The sequence below is a fragment of the Phyllobates terribilis genome, unplaced genomic scaffold (genome assembly GCF_046119375.1).
Source record: "Phyllobates terribilis strain yellow unplaced genomic scaffold, ASM4611937v1 Scaffold_4__5_contigs__length_816908805, whole genome shotgun sequence".
NCBI classification, from domain to species: domain Eukaryota; kingdom Metazoa; phylum Chordata; class Amphibia; order Anura; family Dendrobatidae; genus Phyllobates; species Phyllobates terribilis.
This window is the reverse complement of record NW_027362764.1, coordinates 504,008,396-504,032,723: the sequence shown is the minus strand read 5'-3', so window position 1 is coordinate 504,032,723 and position 24,328 is coordinate 504,008,396. Positions and strand designations below refer to the sequence as shown.

The 24,328-nt window shown below is 43.5% G+C and overlaps 1 long non-coding RNA gene across 1 annotated transcript; it reads right to left on the bottom strand.

The window, feature by feature from the left end:
- Positions 1–9,586: 9,586 nt before the first annotated feature.
- LOC141264397 (uncharacterized) lies at positions 9,587–12,143 on the bottom strand. Its single transcript, XR_012319919.1, has 3 exons — positions 11,844–12,143; positions 11,309–11,410; positions 9,587–10,706 (listed from the first exon to the last, which is right to left on the bottom strand). It is a non-coding gene; the product is annotated as an uncharacterized lncRNA (long non-coding RNA).
- Positions 12,144–24,328: the final 12,185 nt, after the last annotated feature.

The window sequence follows — 24,328 nt, the reverse complement described above, 5'->3', positions numbered from 1 at the left end:
CTCCATTGATAGTGAGGGGAAATGCAGCAACCTTGTGCGTAATACATTTCAAGGGAGTGTTATCAATTGCAATTACAGAAATAGGTGATGACAAAGGTTTGGATTTCAATTTAAGGTTTTCCCAAAACCTTTTATCAATCACATTAAGTGTTGAACCACAATCCACAAATACCTGAAATTCAATCAAATTTTCCTGCAACGTAGTACTCCTACAAAGAAATACTCCTGCAGAGCGTAAACAAGCTATACGGGCGTAACTGACTTTTTTCTTTTCTTTACTTAAACGAAGCTTACAATACTTAATCAAATGGTCAGCTTTACCACAATAAAGACACAATCCCTCAGCGAACCTCTGGTCTCTTTCCTGAGAGGAGAGCGACTTCGCCTCAACCTCCATCGGTTCTCCGCCGTCAGAGCAGATTTTCTCGGGACTAGGACCTGACATTACAGAAGTCTTTATCTCATTCACCCTGGACCTCAGTCTCCTGTCCACACGAACAGCTAACTGCATGGCATCCTGCACAGTCTCAGGTGCGGGGAATGCAATTAGCAAATCCTTAACCCTTTCACTCAGACCAGCAAGAAATAAACATTTCAATGCAGGATCATTCCATTTGACTTTTGAGGCCCATCTCCTGAAGTGTGTGCAATAATTTTTAACATCACCTGACCCCTGATTCAAACGCCTGAGTTCTGCCTCAGCAGATGAGACTCGGTCAGGATCATCATATAATAGACCCACAGCAGAAAAAAAAATTTCTACAGACCTTAAACATGGATTATTAGGTTGGAGAGAAAAGGCCCACCCCTGTGGTTCATTGCGCAAAAGTGACATAATAAAACCAATTCGCTGTGATTCATTCCCAGAGGACCTTGGTCTCAAACGAAAATATAACAAACAAGCATTTTTAAAGGAAAAAAATCTTGCTGTTTACCATAAAAAACATCAGCCAGTCCTACCTTGGGTTCAAAAAATGCGCTCCAGAACAGCTAATCACGTGTTGCTGAAGCTTGGCACCTCCAGAGACAATCCCTGCAGACGTTGAGCCAAATCCTGGACGGAAGCCATACTGATCCCCGAATTTCTTTCCTTTTAGCTTTTTTGGGCTGGACTTACTGTTATGATCTGCAACATGAACTAAGGAAAGATAGGGGAAGGCTGTCCCTACAGTAAGACTAAGCTGAATCCCTACGATGTAGCGGGCTGCCTGTTCCTAGCGAACAGACCCGCCTTAGTCCTCGGCTAGTCTGAACGAAGACCTATAGCATTAAGGGAGGGGTCCCTAAAAGAACTAAGGACTGGGACAAAAATGGAACGCCTCCTAAACACAGAAGTTGTTGCAGAACACAAAAAGACAAACTGACAAAAGGTACTAGAGGTCCCAGAAGGACCAAGCGAACTGACAGAGAAAGGCACCGAAGCACCAGGCTAGAGAAACAGTCAAACACTGAAGTCCAGCACAGCCAAAAGGGCAGAGCTGGAATATAAAGGCAGATGGTCACGTGACCGCAAAACACAAGATGGAAAAAACAAACAGGAGGGTTCTAACACCCTGGTCCATCTGATAAAAAGTCCCAATGGTAGTGGAAATGTTTAAGCTCATGTCTAAATCTGGGCTTTATACCTTGCCTACACTTGTATGCCTTACAGAAAACCACCTTTGGAGCAGTGTAATCTTGGAGCAGGAGATGTTGCCCCAGGACAGTTACTTGGAGTTGCTTGAAATCTCCTGGCTTGTGTGGAAGTTTGAAAACTTTGACTGTGGTCATAATTTAACACAAAACCAACATAACCTTGAATTTTTTAACTTTTCTTTTGCTATTTTTCCAGGTGACCAGCAGTTAGAACTTCCACAGTTAGCTGTTATCAATGGGAGAATGTGTAGCTAAATGCATTACACAGTGAGTTGTCCATTGATCTTAAACATCCTGCCAGTCTCTTCAGTGCACTGCAAAGTCTCCATAGGCTCTTTAGTTTGACTCAAAGAGTGGATTATGCATAGTAGAATTACTTTATTATTGGCTTATCCGAAGAACACAATGCCCCCCATTCATCAGTGTTTCTGCCAGAAAACCTTGCGACTTTTGGTGTTTTCACGCCATTTACAAGCAGCTCCAAAACTCCACCCACTCGTCAAATTCATGAAAAGTCCCTGACTGGAGTAACATTTCTGGCAAGGCACATGTCATTAATGAGATGAGACAAATTCATTAAGTGGCATGCACCTCCCAAGGAATTTGGAGCATCTTATTCCTGCACCCCCCTCATTAAGACTATAGTACGAAACGCCATTAAAACTGGCATAAGAGGCCAATAAGTTTATTGTCATATTCGAAATCCACATCCATATATTAGTATCATGATTGGACATAAGTATGAAAAGCTAGACACAAATGTCAACATAGCTTTTGAGAGATCTGACAACTCTTAATGATGAAAAAACAGCAATGCTACATCATTAAGTAACAATTTATGTATTTACCTTAAAAATTTATCAAGTACAAAAAAATTACTTTAACATTTATAAATGTAATTGAATGATGACTGATACTTATATGGTATTTAACAAGGGATGACTGTGCCTAACATATTGATGACCTATGCATAGTATATGTCATCAATATGAGATCATTGGGGGTCTGACGCCCAGCCCCCCACAATCAGCTCATATGTGCTCCATCAGTGGTCAGATGTGAGCACTGTACGTAGCAGAACATCACAGCTCCATACATTAAGTGACTGCTACCAAGTAGTACAGATTACCTCCAAGTGACTGGGAGACAAACTGCAATATGCAGCAGTGGCCACTAACGAACATACAGCGTAGTGTTGACATTAACTGCTGCTGGTGTTTGACTCCGACCAGTCAACTTGTCGCTGCAACATGACTTTAATTAGCAAGTAACTGATGGCTTTAATGCTTAAAAAAGTTGTATTCCCTGTTCCTTGTTTACAATGGAAAAGACAGGAGAGCTATCCAAGCAGACCAGAAATTGCATTATAACCATGCCTAAGAGGCTACACGACTATCTTGGCATCCCAGCTTCAACAGTGCAAAATATTAAGATGTTTGCTATGCATGGAATCGTCAAAAACTTTCCAAGATGTGTAGGAAATAACAGTTTACAAGTAAGTTTGTAAGAGGTGTGGACAATGACTGTCGCGTTCCTCTCCCTGAAGACACCAATCGCGTTATGTGAATAAGTGTTATGCGGCTTTTATATATATTGCGATATATATTTAGAGTGTGAGAAAAAAGTATTGAAAGTATAATGCAATCCATAGTGTGTAACAGTGTTATAGATAATGTTGGTAACGTGATAATGTAAGGTATTATAATGTTTAGTGCAAGAAAGACATAGGTTAGGACATAAGGAAGTGTTTGCATAGAATGTAGTTTAAAGGGTACGTCTCCCCAGAAACAGACTGCAGGGTCAAAGAGAGATTTAATTTTGGGACCAGCCCACAGGGGGGAGGCTTAGTGTTAGGGCAAGTGACCTGCTTCCTGAAGTTAGTCAGATAGGAGTTAGAGTCTGAAGAACTGACAATGTGCTGTAGAGAAAAAGAGTCGAGGGTCAATGAGGTAGCGTGACTGGGAAATGACAGAAGAGACAGAGTGGCCTTCCACCTTAAAGGAGCCCTTGGATAGGACGACGTGTCACGAGAAACCCAGAGCTTGATAAACGCCAAAGGTATGGACCTAAAGATGACTGAAACTGTGGGACTAGTGAGGGTCCTGAGTGGTAGACCCAGGGCGTCCATAGTGATAGGACGCGGAGCCGCTGAGAGGCTGTAGAAAAACTCACTGAACAGGACTGTGGAGACAAGTTAGGCTGTGATGAAGTAGGGCAAAACAGCGTGCTATACTGGCTCTGGAGTAGACTACAGTGGAAGGAAAGTGTCTGTGAAAAGGTTTCTTGGTGTGAATGAAACGTGCTTAAAACTGTGTGTTCGCTATACCTTGTACATAACCCTCATAAAGTTCAGTAAAGTTCCCATGTTTGAACAGAAGTCTCCGTTATTAATTTGTGGAACACGTGCTACCATCATGAAGCATACTAGATCTACAACTTGTATCTGTCATCCAAATGGACTGTATATGCGTCGCGAGTTAATGTTCCATTATTAGCATGGGCTAATTCAGGGGGTGTTTATTTCTTGCATATTATTTTGCATAGAATAATGGTTTGTTGCTAATTTTTATTTTTAATTGTTATGTGAATGTCCTCTACATTTTTATTGGTGTTCGTTCATTTAAAAGTCTGTGTGGTCATTTCATGAGCAACTCTGAGAAAGAATGCAGTGTGTGCGTTCGAAACGCATTGCTGTTTCTATACACACAATGGATCTATTTTTATAACTTTTTGAATCTCTCGAATAAACTTCGGCTGTGGCATGCCAAGGTAAGGAGGCTTATGCATGTGTGTCACTCTCCACAAGGAGAAACGTTACCCCCTAGACCACAGTCCAGAACCTCTCATAAAGCCAAATCAGTTCTCATACTTTGCACAAACGAGGGCCAACAGCCCGAAGCACTGTGTCTGCAAATTGAGATTCTGATTTGGTTATTATCCTAAGTCATATTGCACGACTCGTTAAAGGGTTGATTGTGACTTGTAGGATTGCTGCTTCCAATAGCTGGCGCTATAGAGTTCAAGTCCTATTTTTCTCCGAAGAGGCAATTTGCATATCGAATAAACTTGGAACTTTATGAAACTGGATTTTCCTTTTTTCACTTTATCTCAAGTGGTCCCTTGCAACTCGTGCTTCATACGCCTAGAGACTGGGTGAGCTGTTTTTTCTGCATGTACAGTACAGACCAAAAGTTTGGACACACCTTCTCATTTAAAGATTTTTCTGTATTTTCATGACTTTGAAAATTGGACATTCACAATGAAGGCATCAAAACTATGAATTAACACATGTGGAATTATATACTTAACAAAAAAGTGTGAAACAACTGAAAATATGTCTTATATTCTTGGTTCTTCAAAGTAGCCACCTTTTGCTTTGATGACAGCTTTGCACACTCTTGACATTCTCTTGATGAGCTTCAAGAGGTAGTCACTGGAAATATTTTTCACTTCACAGGTGTGCCTTGTCAGGTTTAATAAGTGGGATTTCTTGCCTTATAAATGGGGTTGGGACCATCAGTTGTGTTGTGCAGAAGTCTGGTGGATACACAGCTGATAGTACTACTGAATAGGCTGTTAGAATTTGTATTATGGCAAGAAAAAAGCAGCTAAGTAAAGAAAAACGAGTGCCCATCATTACTTTAAGAAATGAAGGTCAGTCAGTCCGAAAAATTGGGCAAACTTTGAAAGTGTCCCCAAGTGAAGTTGCAAAAACCATCAAGCGCAACAAAGAAACTGGCTCACATGAGCACCGCCCCAGAAAAGGAAGACCAATAGTCACCTCTGCTTCTGAGGATAAGTTTATCCGAGTCACCAGCCTCAGAAATCGCAGGTTAACAGCAGCTCAGATTAGAGACCAGGTCAATGCCACACAGAGTTCTAGCAGCAGACACATCTCTTCAACAACTGTTAAGAGGAGACTTTGTGCAGCAGGCCTTCATGGTAAAATAGCTGCTAGGAAACCACTGCTAAGGACAGGCAACAAGCAGAAGAGACTTGTTTGGGCTAAAGAACACAAGGAATGGACATTAGACCAGTGGAAATCTGTGCTTTGGTCTGATGAGTCCAAATTTGAGATCTTTGGCTCCAACCACCGTGTCTTTGTGCGACGCAGAAAAGGTGAACGGATAGACTCTACATGCCTGGTTCCCACCGTGAAGCATGGAGGAGGCGGTGTGTTGGTGGAGGAGTGCTTTGCTGGTGACACTGTTGGGGATTTATTCAAAATTGAAGGCATACTGAACCAGCATGGCTACCACAGCATCTTTCAGCGGCATGCTATTCCATCCGGTTTGCGTTTAGTTGGACCATCATTTATTTTTCAACAGGACAATGACCCCAAACACACCTCCAGGCTGTGTAAGGGCTATTTGACCAAGTAGGAGAGTGATGGGGTGCTACGCCAGATGACCTGGCCTCCACGGTCACCAGACCTGAACCCAATCGAGATGGTTTGGGGTGAGTTGGACCGCAGAGTGAAGGCAAAAGGGCCAACAAGTGCTAAGCATCTCTGGGAACTCCTTCAAGATTGTTGGAAGACCATTTCTGGTGACTACCTCTTGAAGCTCATCAAGAGAATGCCAAGACTGTGCAAAGCAGTCATCAAAGCAAAAGGTGGCTACTTTGAAGAACCTAGAATATAAGACATATTTTCAGGTGTTTCACACGTTTTTGTTAAATATATAATTCCACATGTGTTAATTCATAGTTTTGATGCCTTCAGTGTGAATGTACAATTTTCATAGTCATGAAAATACAGAAAAATCTTTAAATGAGAAGGTGTGTCCAAACTTTTGGTCTGTACTGCATATACTGTAAGGTGGCACTGTCAGTGGTCACCTGGCAGCTCTAAAACGGCTATCACAAACAGGCTTGGCACACCCTTGGGCGTGGAGAGGGGGTGAATATTCATGCCCTTTAACAGTGGGCACACACGATCGCCCGGCAGCAGCAGAAGCCGCACTGCGGATACACTGTGTGCCGATATTAAGGAGCATGAATATTCAGTGCTCTCCACGCCTATGGGCGTGGGGAGCAGTGAATATTCATTTTCTTTAGCAGAGGGGACAGTGTAGGCAGCAGCAAGCGGCTGCTGCCTCCTGTGTCCCGCTCCTCCACCGCAAACGCTCCCCCAGCACAGTATATATATATATTATATATATATATACCCCCCAGCAACATTCAGACTATAAGACGCACCCCCCATTTTCCTCCAAAATTTTGGAGGAAAAAAGTGCGTCTTATAGTCTGAAAAATACAGTACTTAAAAAAATATTTGATGCAAATCTAATTACCCAGCTGATTTTGAGCAAATATGATGAATTCAAATTTCAGCATATTTGCTCATCTCTAACATTCATTTTGAACACAATTTGGTTAGAATATAGCAAAAATCTCTATAAAAATATTGTTGCTACATTGCTCACCGCTCAGTAGTACTTTCCACATAGAGACATGCTCAGAAGGTAAAGTTGCCAAAACAACACCAAAAAAAGCCATTTGTAAGGTCCAGATCTAATTGATACCTGTGCAAGAGACTACTTGAATGTTGCTTCTGTAACTATACTGCCCAGCATTCACTCAAAGGTGCTATAACAATTTAAAAGTGTTAACCAGGATGTTATAAAAATTGTCTCAGTGCAGGAAATTAAAAAACAAACTAAAAGTCCTGCTTAACCCCCTATTGTATGGTTATAGAGTCACCACTCCAGTGGTCCCCACCAGCCTCTACTGGTGCTGCAGTGATGATATGTTGTACATACAGGAAAATACTGCAGTTTAAGGGGTTGTCCACTACTTTATATGATTCCCCAATGTATTCCCCCAGGGCCCAAAACTGTTTCTCGAAATACCTTGTGGTGCCTTTTCTGCCTGTGAGTGGCGTTATTGCTGGCGGCTCACAGGTATCACGTGACCCCCGGCTGCAGCTGGCTCTGACATTTGCTGATGTCACATCAAGTTCCGGCTGCAGCAGGGGATCCTCACTTCTGCGTTCCACGGTGGACCCTGGGCTGTGAGCGGGGTTACTCAGCACGTCACACCCAGCATCCACCGCGTGTTCTCTCTCCCCTCATTCACTGGTGTGACGTGCTGGGTAACCCCGCTCACAGCCCAGCATCCACTGCGGGGAGCGCATCACTGATGTCATGCCTCACTCGACGTGACATCAGTGACCGGGCTCGTGATGCCTCTGAGCGGCCAGCGATAGCGCCGCCCAGAGGCAGAAAAGGCACCGCAAGGTATTTACAAAAACACTTCTGGGTCCCGGGGGAATACATTGGGGGGTTCATATACACTGTGTGCAGAATTATTAGGCAAATAAGTATTTTGATCACATGATACTTTTTATACATGTTGTCCTACTCCAAGCTGCATAGGCTTGAGAGCCAACTACCAATTAAGTAAATCTGGTGATGTGCATCTCTGTAATGAGGAGTGGTGTTGACTAATGACATCAACACCATATATAAGGTGTGCTTAATTATTAGGCAACTTCCTTTCCTTTGGCAAAAGGGATCAGAAGAGAGATTTGACGGGCTCTGAAAAGTCCAAAATTGTGAGATGTCTTGCAGAGGGATGCAGTAGTCTTGAAATTTAGAAACTTTTGAAGCGTGATCACTGAACAATCAAGCGTTTCATGGCAAATAGCCAACAGGGTCGCAAGAAGCGTATTGGCCAAAAAAGGCGCAAAATATCTGCCCATGAATTGAGGAAAATCAAGCGTGAAGCTGCCAAGATGCCATTCGCCACCAGTTTTGCCATATTTCATCAAAAAGCACAAGGTGTGCGATACTCAGGGACATGGCCAAGGTAAGGAAGGCTGAAAAACGACCACCTTTGAACAAGCAACATAAGTTAAAACATCAGAATTGGCCAAGAAATATCTTAATACTGATTTTTAAAAGGTTTTATAGACTGATGAAATGAGAGTGACTCTTGATGGGCCAGAGCCTGGATCAATAAAGGGCAGAGAGCTCTACTCCGACTCAGACGCCAGCAAGGTGGAAGTGGGGTACTGGTATGGGCTGGTATCATCAAAGATGAACTTGTGGGACCTTTTCGGGTTGAGGATGGAGTGAAGCTCAACTCCCAGACCTACTGCCAGTTTCTGGAAGACAACTTCTTCAATCAGTGGTACAAGAAGAAGTCGGTATCGTTCAAGAAAAACATGATTTTCATGCAGGACAATGCTCCATCACATGCATCCAACTGCTCCACAGCGTGGCTGGCCAGTAAAGGTCTAAAAGAAGAAAAAATAATGACATGGCCCCCTTGTTCACCTGATCTGAACCCCACAGAGAACCTGTGGTCCATCATAAAATGTGAGATCTACAGGGCGGGAAAACAGTACACCTCTCAGAACAGTGTTTGGGAGGCTGTGGTGGCTGCTGCACACAATGTTGATCGAAAACAGATCAAGCAACTGACAGAATCTATGGATGGAAGGCTGTTGAGTGTCATCATAAAGAAAGGTGGCTATATTCATCACTAATTTTTTTGGTTTTTGTTTTTGCATGTCAGAAATGTTTATTTCTAAATTTTGTGCACTGATATTGGTTTACCTGGTGAAAATAAACAAGTGAGATGGGATTATATTTGGTTTTTATTAAGCTGCCTAATAATTTTGCACAGTAATAGTTACCTGCACAAACAGATATCCTCCTAAGATGGCCAAATCTAAAAAAAAAAACACTCCAACTTCCAAAAATATTAAGCTTGGATATTTATGAGTCTTTTGGGTTGATTGAGAACATAGTTGTTGATTAATAATAAAAATAATTCTCTAAAATATAACTTATCTAATAATTCTGCACACAGTGTAAAGTAGTGGACAACTTCTTTAATTCCTGATTTCAGCAGTCATGTGTCGTATATAAAAGCATTTTTTTTTTTTTTGTAAATTTTATTTTTTATTTGACATTTCCCCTGCATTTTTTAGATCCTGCGCTCTTTAAGGCTATGTGCCCACAATGCAGAAATGCTTCGGATTTTTCCTGAGCGTTTCTGCATCTCCCTGGCAGAAAAAACGCATGCGGATTGTACATGCGGATTGTACATGCATTTTTCCTGCCAGGGACAAGTGGAAGTGAAGCGTTTTTCACATGCGATTTCGCATGCGGGTTGCCAAGCGCTTTCCAAGTGATTTTAGCATCACTTGGAAAGTGCTTGACAACTTGGTCACACTATATAAATCCATGCAAACGGCATGGATTTATATAGTGTGACCCCAAAGAATGGTTAAAACTAAAAAAATAAATCTATACTTACCTTCCGATGGCCCCCGGAGTCTTGCTTCGCTCCGTCCTGGCTGCTGGCAGATCGCGGTAAACTGATGAACCTGCCGACGTCAGCATTGCGTGACCCGTCACATGACTATGACGTCAGCGCAGGTCCTTCAGTCCACCGCGATCTGCTTGCAAGGGAGGACGAGCGCATGCGGGGGCCGTCAGAAGGTAAATATAATATTTATTTTTTATTTTATTCTTTTTTTTTACAGGTTCTATGGTACCAGGGTCTGGAGGAGAGTCTCCTGTCCTCCACACCCGGGTACCATCCGCACATTGGAACGCATGGAATGCGCATCTACATATACAGTGATGCGGATTCCATGCGTTACAATGTAAGTCAATGGCGGCGAAAATGCAGCACTTCCGCAAAATAATTGGTAGTGCTGCGTTTTTTTATGCAATGATAATCCGCAGCGGAAATTTCCGCAGCATGTGCACAGCACATGCGGATTATCATTGGGGAACATGGCAGGCCTTCTACCGTGCGTGTTTTAAACGTTTCTGCAGCGTTTTTGCAGCTGCGGAAACACTTAAAAAACGCATCGTGGGCACACAGCCTTATACTGTTTTATTTCACTCTTCTCTTCCTTTTGCATGTCTTCTCTTCTTTTTTTATTGTTGGACACTACAGTAGAATTCTTATTTATTACTGCAGAAAACAGTAAATAATATAAATGTAAGTAGTCAAACAGCATAACTAAATGAATCTTGTGTTTTCTTCTTGCTTTCATCTTGCTTCCTTATTTTCTGCAGGGAAAGCTCCAGGCACTGATATATAGGAATCTGTGATAACACACATGAAAGTTCACTGTAAGAACTCTATACAGCAAGGCAGTCAATATCCCAATGAAAACAGTGATTGGTGGAAAATAGCTCACGCTGATTATATAAATATAAAAAAAAACTCAAAAGCAGAATATGTTCATGACATTTACCAAACCCATTATTGATTAACTGTTACATGTAGGGAATTGGAAAGAGGAATAATAATAATCATTTTGCCTGCTGCCTGCGAGTATGGCCTCCTATTGCTGCAGGTTCTTAGTATTTTTTTTACACAAGCAGTTACTTAATCATAAAGGTGTTAAATCACTACGCATGAAAGATCACAGTGCCTTACAATCACTAGATGATGTGGCCCGAGTACATGTAATAAACCTTTAGGCCACGTTCAGACGATCAGTATTTTACATCAGTATTTGTAAGTCAAAATCAGGAGTGGAACAATCAGAGGAAAGTATAATAGAAACACGTCACCACTTCTGTATTTATCACCCACTCCTGGTTTTGACTTACAAATACTGAAGTAAAATACTGACCAAATACTGAACATGTGAACCTGACATTAAGCCATCTCCATGGACAAGGTCTCTGGGGGTTCTCACCTCAATATGGTGCAGTGCCTCCACCCGAATCTTGCTTGGAGCTCAAGGGGAGTACAATTCCTCTTCTGCCAGGGGTCGACTCAGGAAACCCCTGTCCACGCTCTGTACCCACACACAAGAGATGAGATTAAAACACTTTTTATTTCTAGGAGACAAATGGTGAAAAATGCAGAGGGAATAACAAGGAACAGCAACACAAATGATAGCAAATAAATCCAAAGGATATGTTATTTTCTTAAATGTACAGAAGTCTGACACACTTATAACTAATCAAACTTAACCCACAAATGGTTGCAGCAATGTAAATAATACTGTACAGTACAACATTGGGGCCCTGTTGCCGCAGATATTGGGCCACTTATAGGAACCGTTACTGCACTTGAAAATCCAATGAGAACAAATCCCCCTTATTGATGGTTCTACTATAAATTCCTGGCACATTGAATCACAGGTCCCAGCAATACTCCCTTAACAAGTAGTTCAATTATAAACTTCCTCAACAATGGAACCACAAGTCCCAATACTAGTTACTCACTCCTTGATGTAGCAGGTGTGGGGTCACACAGGGATCCAGCTTAGCGCTGCAGGGTCCAGGTGCCTAGGCACAGAAGGAATGGATGGCAGGATCCTCCTCCGAGTTAAGTTAGGTGGCATTAGGCAACTTCTGGTAACCTGCCTGCTTTGTAGTTGTGGTACAGCTCCAGGGCTCACTGCTCTCTCACATTGAGCTGCAGAGCTGTCAGCAGTCACTCTGTGCTCCTGTCCTGGGTCCTCACTGTGTTTTTGCAGCAATGGATGACTGCCCACATGTTCCTCTGGGCAGCAAGCTCCTCCTTTCTTCTCCAGCTTGCTCAGCCAATCAGTCATTTCCTCTGCTGCTGCAGCTGCTCTTCTTCCTTCTTCCAGGTTGCAAAGAAGAGCAAAGGTTTCTGGGAGTTGTAGTGCAAGTCAAAGCAGCAAAAGATGGATTAATGTCTGTACTGTGAAACCCTGCTTACCCCTAGCTGCAGAAGTGTCTGTTCACCCTGCTGTCCCCTACAGGAGTTACATACAGAAAAATAGTGCATACAGTGTCCTTGTGGCATCGATAGCACCAGTATCTGGGGCACATGACCCATATTTTTAGTATTGTGCCCTGGATTATCAGGTGAGCATAAATTTCACCAAGATCTGAATCCTCGGCTTCTGCATACAATTGAAAACTATGGAGGAGAAGTAAGTGCCCTGATACTTAGTCTTGTGAGCTAGCGGCCTGCAGCCTCCTAGAGTTCAGGATAATGCTGTTGACATCACCAACCCAACACAGGTAACATGAGGACATCACTGCAGAGACATGAAAAGGTCACAGAGTTTTATTGGCACAAGGGGGACATTATAAATGAGAGGGGGCAATTAGTGAAAGACTGCTATATAGAGGCATAAAAGATGGCTACAACTATGTTGGGGCATAAAGGTGCACTACTACTCAGTATGGGCACTTTAGGGAACTACTGCAGTGTTGGGTCACAAAGAGGGACTATTGCTGTGTAGATGTATAAATGTGGATTACTGCTGTGTGGGCGCACAAACATGGACTATTGCTGTGTACGGGCTGAAAGGGGGACAATACTACTGTGAGGGTAACAAAGGTGAATATGACTACTGTATGGGGAGTCAATTGGAGCATTACAATTGTATGGCACAAAAAGCAGGACACATTACTAAAGGCCATTATTACTGAGTGGCTACAAGGTATATAGAGACCCCTTCCTTATTAATTGGGATTGTCACTTTGTTCTGTATTACTTTTTTATATAAGTTTCATGTAACTGTACATTAGTTACATTAGAGAAATTCATCAGTGAAAGTAACTTCACCCCATTCTTCTGCTGTTCAATACCTGTACTTCCTGCATTATTTTCTCTGATTTAGCCCCCTTCAGACAGTTTGGGACATCTGGAAGAATGATTAGTCCAGAGAAAAAAACGTGAGTGCTATCATGAGTCCTGTGTCCTGCCAACAGTAAATCATCCTGAGAATATTCTCGTGTGGTTTCTTTTCATTCAAAGGAGTGGGCCCACTCACAATTCTGCTGAAGAACACTTACATGAATAAAGAATGGTATCTAATCATTCTCCAAGAGCAACTTCTCCCAACGATCCATGAGCAATTTGGTGATGGTACAATTGTTTTTCCAGCATGATTGAGAACCATGTCACAAGGCAAAAGTGATAACTAAGTGGTTCGAAGAAAGTAATCGGTACATCCGTGCAACGATATATAAAAATTATTTCATGCTTTATTAACGCAGAACCAGCACCCGACACACAGGTCTCAACTTTCAGCATCAGACAGCATGGCGTGGTGAGCTCATAATTAGAGATGAGCGGTGTTCGACTAGAACTGTTCGCCAATCTCAAATTCGAGCTGTTTTGGGCGGTGTTCGAGTTGTTCGACGAACCCGAACGATTTGCAAAAAATTCGGCTGTTCGAGGTTTTGTTCGATAACTGTTCGTGCACCAAAAGCTTGTCCTGCATGTCTGGCGCTATTTAGAGCACCAATCATGCAGGGATTGTCTGCCACTCACTGTAATGCCACAGCCATGGTGGTTGTGGCATTACAGTGATTGCCCAAATCGATGGGAACAGTGCCAACAGTGAAACATGAAAAGCCGGTAATTCAGCAGCGGCATACACCGGTACCCGACAATTTAGAACCGAAAGAATAGAGCTTCACACATAGATTAGATAGATAGAAACATGTCAGTCACATATATATGAAGTACAGTGACAGTGTTGATTACTGTACTTGTCATTTAGTGTAAAGGATTTATTAAAAAAAATAATAGTGTTTTCATGCACTGTCTCTTTAAAAAAGCCGGCCGGCATTTCAGCATCTGTACCCGACAATTTAGAATAGAAGGAATAGAGAATCATACATAGATTAGATAGATAGAAACATGTCAGTCACATATATATGAAGTACAGTGACAGTGTTGATTACTGTACTTGTCATTTAGTGTTAAAATAAAGGATTTATTTAAAAAAAAATTGGCGTGGGGTTCCCCGTAATTTTAGGCTCTAGCGGAGGTTAAGCAGACGGCTGGGGCAGATGTTTGAAGCCTGGGAAGGGGGTAATACCCACGGAGCTTCCCAGGCTACTAATATCAGCCCCCAGCGGAATACCTAGCCTTTACTAGCTATTAAAATGGGGGACCCCCCCAAAAAAATGACGTGGGGTCCCCCCTATTTTAATAGCTAGCAAAGGCTAGGCAGACAGCTGGGGGCTGATATTAATAGCCTAGGAAGGGTGCCATGAATATTGGCCCCCTCCCAGGCTAGAAACACCAGCCGTCAGCCGCCCCAGAAATGGCGCATCCATAGGATGCGCCAATTCTGGCACTTAGCCTCGCTCTTCCCACTGCCCTGTAGCGGTGGCAGTGGGGTAATAGGGCTGGGGTTGATGTCAGCTTATAATGCCAGCTGACATCAAGCCCAGGTTAGTAATGGAGAGGCGTCTATAAGACACCCCCATTACTAACCCCATAGTCAAAGTTAAAAGAAAACACAAACACCCAGAATAAAGTCCTTTAATTGAAATAAAGACACAATCCTTTATTGTTCTAAATTAAACCATACTTACCGTCACGCCCATTCCAGCTCAAGCCAACGATCTCCTGCAATAAAAGTAAAATAATAAAGCAACCTCATCCTTACCTTTCCATGGTTCCCACGACAGCTTCAGCTCTGCTACATCGAGATGACAGGCTGGAGCGCAGCAGAATGCTGCCATCCAGCCTGTCATCCCGCGGACACTGAGAAGCGCAGGCATGCTTGCGCTCCTCAGTGTCTCGCTGTGACGGCATCCAGATGAGCCGACAATGAACTCGGCTCACCTCATGCACGTCACTGACAGCGTGGGAGAATTCTCCTGCACTCAGCGCTTCAGCGTGAGAATTTTCCCACGCTGTCAGTGACGTGCATGAGGTGAGCCGAGTTCATTGGACATGAATGAGCTCACCTCATGCACGTCACTGACAGCGTGGGAAAATTCTCACGCTGAAGCGCTGAGTGCAGGAGAATTTTCCCACGCTGTCAGTGACGTGCATGAGGTGAGCTCATTCATGTCCATTGAACTCAGCTGACCTCATGTACGTCACTGACAGCGTGGGAGAATTCTCACGCTGAAGCGCTGAGTGCAGGAGAATTCTTCCACGCTGTCAGTGACGTACATGAGGTGAGCTGAGTTCATTGGACATGACCTCGGCTCATCTGGATGCCGTCACAGCCAGACACTGAGGAGCGCAAGCATGCCTGTGCTTCTCAGTGTCTGCGGGATGACAGGCTGGATGGCAGCGTTCTGCTGCGCTCCAGCCTGTCATCTCGATGTAGCAGAGCTGAAGCTGTCGTGGGAACCATGGAAAGGTAAGGATGAGGTTGCTTTATTATTTTACTTTTATTGCAGGAGATCGTTGGCTTCAGCTGGAATGGGCGTGATTGTAAGTATGGTTTAATTTAGAACAATAAAGAATTGTGTGTTTATTTCAATTAAAGGACTTTTTTTCTGGGTGTTGTGTTTTTTTTAAATACTTTACTAGGAATTCATAGTGGTCATGTCTAATATTGGCGTGACCCCATGAATTTCGGGCTTAGGGCCAGCTGATAATGCCAAGCTGGCCCTAACCCCTTTATTACCCAGTGAGCCACCGCACCAGGGCCCTGGATGAGTTGGGTACAGCGCCAGAAGATGGCGCTTCTATGAACGCGCCATTTTCCGGGGTGGCTGCGGACTGCAATTTGCAGCGGGTGGGGCCCAGAAAGCTTGGGCCTCCCTGCACTGCAGATTCCAGCCCCCAGCTGCCTAGTTGTACCTGGCTGGACACAAAAATAGGGCGAAGCCCCACGTATTTTTTTTTTTAATTATTTCATGAAATTCATGAAATAATTAAGGAAAAAAGGGCTTCCCTATATTGTTGTGTCCGGCCAGGTACAAATAGGCAGCTCGTGGTTGGGGGCAGCCCGTTCCTGCCTGCTGTACCTGGCTGGACACAAATATAGTGCGAAGCCCCACGTCAATTTTTTTTTAAATTATTTCATGAAACTAGATGGTGGCCCGATTCTAACGCATCGGGTATTCTAGAATATGTATGCGGCAGACCCGGCGCAATCAGCTGAGCGGTGTTTAAATTTGGCGCCAAAATCGCTGACTGGTCGCGGCCAGCAACCGCGACCAATCAGCAAAGCGGTGTTGAAATTTGGCGACTATATCACTGATTGGTCACGGCCGGCGGTCGCGACTAATCAGCAGAGCGGGGTTTAAATTTTGCGCCAATAATGCTGATAGGTTGTGGTCGCGACCAATCAGCAAAGCGGTGTTTAAATTTGGCGTCAAAATCGCTGATTGGTCGCGGAAGGCAACTGTGACCAATCAGCCGAGCAGGGTTTAAATTTGGCGCCAATACTACTGATTGGTCGCGGACGGCGACCGCGATCAATCAGCAGAGCGGTGTTTAAATTTGGCGCCAATAATGCTGATTAGTCACGGCCGGCATCCGCGACCAATTAGCAGAGCGTTGTTTAAATTTGGCGCCAATCTCACTGATTGGACGCGTCTGGCGTCCGCGACCAATCAGCAGAGCGTTGTTTAAATTTGGCGCCAAGCTCGCTGATTGGTCGCGGACGCTATTTAAATGTGGCGCCCAAATCGGTGATTGGTCGCGGGCAGCGTCCGCGACCAATCAGCAGAGCGGTGTTTAACTTTAGCGCCAAGATCACTGATTGGTCGCGTGCGGAGAGCGCGACCAATCAGCTAATCGTATTGGTGAGGACCGGGGAGCGCCGCTGCCTGGTCGGATACTTCCGTTGCGAGAAGCCGGTAGATGAGCGACTGCTCGCAGTAGAAGTATCCCGACCCGCAGCGCCGCTCCCCGGTCCTCCCTTGACACCCTAGCCGCTGATGTCCCCACAGTATCCGCATGGTGTTACAAAGATCCGGACATTTGTGTTAAAAATCGCTGATTGGTCGCTGGCGCTGCCCGCGACCAATCACCGATTTGGGCGCCAAATTTAAATATCGGCCGCAACCAATCACCAATCTTGGCTCCACATTTAAACACCGCTGTGCTGATTGGTCGCCGACGCTGGGCGCGACCAATCACCGATTTTGGCGCCACATTTAAATAGCGTCCGCGACCAATCAGTACAGCGGTGTTTAAATGTGGAGCCAAGATGGGTGATTGGTCGCGGAGGATATTTAAATTTGGCGCCCAAATCGGTGATTGGTCGCGGCTGATATTTAAATTTGGCGCCCAAATCGGTGATTGGTCGCGGGCAGCGCCAGTGACCAATCAGCGATTTTTAACACAAATGTCCGGACCTTTGTAACACCATGCGGATACTGTGGGGACATCAGCGGCTAGGGTGTGAAGGGAGGACCGGGGAGCGGCGCTGCGGGTCGGGATACTACTGCTGCGAGCGCCCGCTCATGTCCCGAGTTCTCGCAGCGGAAGTATCCGCACAGGCAGCGCCGCTGACATCCATGCGGCTAGGGTGTGAAGGGAGGACCGGGGAACGGCGCTGACATCCAATTGGTCGCGGCCGCTATTTAAATGTGCCGCACAAATCGGTGATTGGTCGCCGTCTTGACCGCGACCAATCAATGATCTTGCCGCCAAAGTTAAACACTACTGTGCTGATTGGTCGCGGACGCTGCCCGCGACCAATCACAAATTTGTGCGCCAAATTTAAATATCGGCCGCGACCAATCACCGATCTTGGATCCACATTTAAACAACGCTGTGTTGATTGGTCGCGGCCGATATTTAAATGTGGCGCCCAAATTGGTGATTGGTCGCGGTCTTGGCGCGCGACCAATCACTGATCTTGCCGCCAAAGTTAAACACTACCGTGCTGATTGGTCGCGGATGCTGCCCGCGACCAATCACCGATTTGTGCGCCAAATTTAAATATCAGCCTCATGCACGTCACTGACAGCGTGGGAAAATTCTCCTGCACTCAGCGCTTCAGCGTGAGAATTTTCCCACGCTGTCAGTGACGTGCATGAGATGCGCCGAGTTCATTGGACATGACCTCGGCTCATCTTTATGCCGTCACAGCGAGACACTGAGGAGCGGAAGCATGCCTGCTCTTCTCAGTGTCTGGGGGTGACAGGCTGGATGGCAGCGTTCTGTTGCGGACCAGCCTGTCATCTCGATGTAGCAGAGCTGAAGCTGTCCTGGGAACCATGGGAAGGTAAGGATGAGGTTGCTTTATTATTTTTCTTTTATTGCAGGAGATTGTTGGCTTCAGCTGGAATGGGCGTGATGGTAAGTATGGTTTAATTTAGAACAATAAAGGATTGTGTCTTTATTTCAATTAAAGGACTTTATTCTGGGTGTTTGTGTTTTCTTTTAACTTTGACTATGGGGTTAGTAATGGGGATGTCTTATAGACGCCTCTCCATTACTAACCTGGGCTTGATGTCAGCTGGCATTATAAGCTGACATGAACCCCAGCCCTATTACCCCATTGCCACCGCTACAGGGCAGTGGGAAGAGCGAGGCTAAGTGCCAGAATTGGCGCATCCTATGGATGCGCCATTTCTGGGGCGGCTGACGGCTGGTGTTTCTAGCCTGGGAGGGGGCCAATATTCATGGCACCCTTCCTGGGCTATTAATATCAGCCCCCAGCTGTCTGCCTAGCCTTTGCTAGCTATTAAAATAGGGGGGACCCCACGTCATTTTTTTGAGGGGGTCCCCCATTTTAATAGCTAGTAAAGGCTAGGTATTCAGCTGGGGGCTGATATTAGTAGCCTGGGAAGCTCCGTGGGTATTACCCCCTTCCCAGGCTTCAAACATCTGCCCCAGCCGTCTGCTTAACCTCCGCTAGAGCCTAAAATTACGGGGAACCCCACGCCAATTTTTTTTTAAATAAATCCTTTATTTTAACACTAAATGACAAGTACAGTAATCAACACTATCACTGTACTTCATATATATGTGACTGACATGTTTCTATCTAATCTATGTGTGATTCTCTATCTTTCTGTTATAAATTGTCGGGTACAGATGCTGAATTGCCGGCCGGCTTTTTTAAAGAGACAGTGCATGAAAACACTATTATTTTTTTTAATAAATCCTTTACACTAAATGACAAGTACAGTAAGCAACACAGTCACTGTACTTCATATATATGTGACTGACATGTTTCTATCTATCTAATCTATGTGTGATTCTTTATTCTTTCTATTCTAAATTGTCGGGTACTGAATTGCCGGCCGGCTTTTTTAAAGAGACGGTGCATGAAAACACTATTATTTTTTTAAATAAATCCTTTACACTAAATGACAAGTACAGTAACCAACACTATCACTGTACTTATTATATATGTGATTGGCATGTTTATATCTATCTATGTGTGAAGCTCTATTCTTTCTGTTATAAATTGTCGGGTACAGATGCTGAATTGCCGGCCGGCTTTTTTAAAGAGACGGTGCACGAAAACACTATTATTTTTTTAAATAAATCCTTTACACTAAATGACAAGTACAGTAAGCAACACTGTCACTGTACTTCTTATATGTGTGACTGACATGTTTCTATCTATCTAATCTATGTGTGATGCTCTATTCCTTCTTGTCTAAATTGTCGGGTACCGGTGTATGCCGCTGCTGAATTGCCGGCCGGCTTTTTTAAAGAGAGCGTCTTCTGAGCAGTTTGTCAGCTTTTGGACACCTTTGAAGGTGTTTTCTATGTGTTTCTATGTGTTTTTGTTTGCCTGCCATTGGTTTTAACGGTGTTCGACGGTGTTCTAAGGTGTTCGACGAACAGTTCGACGAACAGTTCCTCGAACATCCCGGTGTTCGACGAACCGAACCGAACCCGAACACTACGGGGGTGGCTCAACACTACTCATAATCCCCCCTCTCCAACTCTCCAAGTTGATAATTAAGTGTCGTGGAGAACAAAACATTGAAATGTTGAATCCATGGCCAGAAAAGTCCCGAGATCTCAATCCCATTGATACCCTCTAGTCAATCCTCAAACATCAGCTGGACAAAGAAAAATACACTAATTGAGATAAAATCCATATCACTGATTAGGCAAGAATGAGTTGTCATCAGCCAGGATTCGGCCCAGAAGCTGAAATCCAGAAATTCTGAAAGCTTGTCAGGGTGAATTACAGAAGTCTCCATAACCTTGACATTTTAACAGCGGTGTGAAGACCCATCATATCTCAACCTTTGAAAAAATTGTCTTCAGATATTTCTTGGCCCAGTCTTGATGTTTCAACTTATGTATCTTGCTCAGTGGAGGTCGGATTTCACCATTCCTTACCTTGGTCATGTCTCTCAGCGCTGAGCACCTTGTACTTCTGGGCACTAGAGAGAGGTTGCAGTTCTGGAATTTGACAGCAGTGGAGGATAATGGGTTCCTGATCTCTTCAGATTATTTTCTTCTCAAATCATTGGCAGTTAATGTGCACATTTTATCTCAAAACTCTTTTTGCAACCCTGTTGTTCTATTTGCAACAAAACTGTTGATTCTTCTGTGATCACGCCCAAGTATGCTAGCAATTTCCAGAATATTGCATCCCTCTCTAAGGCTTTTAACAATTTTTGACTTATCAGAGTCAATTCAAATTCTTTTTTTAGTCCATTTTGCCTGAGGAAAACAAGCTGCCTAATAATTCTGCACACCTTGATAAAGGGTGTTATAGCCTGAGGTCTCACCATCATTACACATATACACATTACCTGATCTGCTTCATCAAATAAGCATTCAAGTTTATACAGCTTGGAGAAGCAAAATATGCATAAAAATGGTGATATGGTCAAAATACTCACTTGCCTAATAATTGTGCACATAGTGTAAAAAAGGGGTTATCTAAGTATAACTACTTCTGGACATTACCATAATCACTTTGTAGATTATGTGTAGATTTAGTTTTACATGAAGGTGAAGGGAAAATCTAAGCTGCATTTCCATTAGGGACCTCATCAGTAAGCCTCTACGATTTCCCAATCTTTTGCCATTTTGCTGCATTTATTTTGCTCTTTACAGTACTTTCACCTAACATTCCTGGACCTTTACTAGAGAAGCATTCGTACAGTATGATGTTGTCGCCACCATGTTTTATATGTTGTCACTAGAGATGATTGAACCTTTTAAAATTCAAATTCTCCAGGTAAGATGAATTTTTACAAAGCATAGATTCACAATGAATGCATACGTGGCGAATCATAAGTAGTCCAATTGATTTGGGACGGTGCATAGATAATTATGTTTATTTTTCAATACTGTATCCAATTTGATTTGTGTTAATAAAGCCTTAGAATAGAGAGCCTTTCTCTGTATACTCTGTTTTTTAACCTTTTATGTCAACCTCTGTTGTAAATAAAAAAATTCATTATATGTTTACTCATATGGCTAGATATCTTATGTGAATAGGTCTTTCTTCAATCATTTGATTTATAATCAAATGCTACTATATGCATACTATTGTGAGGATATGGACTGCCTTACCCTGTTCCTGCCCTGAAGACACCGCCGTATGCATAAGGGTATTGTGAATACTGTTATGCGTTTCTGTGCAGTTAATGTGTATGTATATAATCCCTTTATAGCATATAGAAATAAGAGCTTTATAGGTAAGAGGGCAATGTTGCCAGAGATATACTGCAGGAATAGGAATAGTTAATGTTAGGTACAGGCCCACATATGGGAGGGCACTGGTGTCAAAGGAAAATGACTTCCTGATTGAAGGGAGAGTGAGAAATGACAAAATAGTGAGTTCACTTTTGAGGTCAAGTGCAGTGGGCTGCTAGGGACAACATGAGCCTATAACTCGGGGCAGTGGATTGCCATATAACCATTCCGGGCGGGTCCGTCGGTCGGGCCTGAGACCTCGAGCCTGGCGTCGGGGCCATTGAGTATATAAAGCCTGCAGGACTGCAAGCTAACATGGACAGGGGCTCTATAAGGCGGAAGGTAATGGAATCCGGGTGCACTGCCCTCGGTGGAGAGAAATTCCCAGTGTTAGTGGAGTCATCAGGAAAAGGAATGCTCCATCCAGAACGAGTGCTAAGGCTGAAATTATGTCTTGTACCTTAGGGAAAGACTGTATCCTGTTGTGCCCTATCCCACATGCTTCATTGTAATGACTGCAAACTGTTCAGTAAATGTTTGACTGTTATAAAGTATTTGGTGTCCCCTGGATTGTGTGTAGCGGTTATGGAAGATGAAAGCCTGGAGCCAATGGAGGCCTATGGCCCACAAGTTAGTGTGATACACCCCACACTAAACAGCATACTGGGACTGGGACAAGATTTTCCTATAGGGTGCAGAGCATGCAGGAGCAACAGCTCGCCCACGACTACCCCGCTCGAGCACCTTACACTATGATGCCATTATATTGAATATACTAGTATATGATGATTTTATATTTTGGGCACTTTTTGTTTGGCTGAAAATTTGTGTTGCTTCAGTGATCAAAGATTTTACACAGAAGGGCAAAATATTTTGTTTTCTATATCTGCCTATCTGCCTTTACCTTCTTGTATCAATATATGCAAATTCTATCTGTCACCCACAGCCTCCTGATTATATTTTGTACATTATAGTCATTCTTTTTTTGTAGAGATTAAGTTTCTACTTTACAGGGATATGGGATTTTATTTTTCCTTAATACAATACTTATATGGCAGAAAGGGAAATATCATGGCAGAAACAAGCACATAACCACAACATTAAAATAATTGCTGAAATAAGTGGCTCTTTATTTGATTGGCTAGCAGTGAAAGCGGATCTGTCACCAGATTGCATAATACAAACTGCATACATTATTAAATAGATCTCTTAGACCTGATGGGGCTGATTTACTTACTATGGATTTCTATGTCAGAATGGCTATAAAATTATTTTATTAAAGTTAGCATTTTATGATGGCTATAGAGTGAGTGAGTTTAAGAGTCTATGTAAATTCGATCTCTGCCCACTCAGCCTTGCTGACAGCTGCAGCTTGTACTAAGCAATGTGAGATTTCAGCAGCAGGAGGCACACTGAGGAGCTGTCAATCAGATGATCTGACCTGTATTTCTGTAATCTGCTCAGGTTTTGGAGATTTATTCATTACTGTATGTTTCTATTGTAAAATCTGGTGACAGATCTGCTTTAATACTATATTTCCTTTGCTATAGAAATATATAACTGGCTCTAGCTTCTACAGCAGATATTCACCTAAGGTTTCTAAATTGGACTTTTAGATATCTGATCTTTGCTTTTACAGCCCTTTGAACATGTGTGTTTTCTGAAAACGATTACACTGGCCATTAAGATCTTCTAGAATCAGAAACTTTCCCAAATGTTGTACGCTTCCACCTCTTGCATTGTGTCAATCATCTTCTTTAGGCTCTGTTTACACTAGCTTTTAAATGATCACATAGTACACTGCTCAAAAAAATAAAGGGAACATTCAAATAACACATCCTAGATCTGAATGAATGAAATATTCTCATTGAATACTTTGTTCTGTACAAAGTTGAATGTACTGACAACAAAATCACACAAAAATCATCAATGGAAATCAAATTTATTAACCAATGAAGGCCTGGATTTGGAGTCACCCCCAAAATTAAAGTGGAAAGACACACTACAGGCTGATCCAACTTTGATGTAATGTCCTTAAAACAAGTCAAAATGAGGCTCAGTATTGTGTGTGGCCTCCACGTGCCTGTATGACCTCTCTACAACGCCTGGGCAAGCTCCTGATGAGGTTGCGGATGGTCTCCTGTGGGATCTCCACGCAGACCTGGACTAAAGCATCCTGGACAGTCTGTGGTGCAACGTGACGTTGGTGGATGGAGCGAGACATGATGTTCCAGATGTGCTCAATCGGATTCAGGTCTGGGGAACGGGCGGGCCAGTCCATAGCTTCAATGCTTTCATCTTGCAGGAACTGCTGACACACTTCAGTCACATGAGGTCTGGCATTGTCCTGCATTAGGGGGAACCCAGGGCCAACCGCACCAACATATGGTCTCAC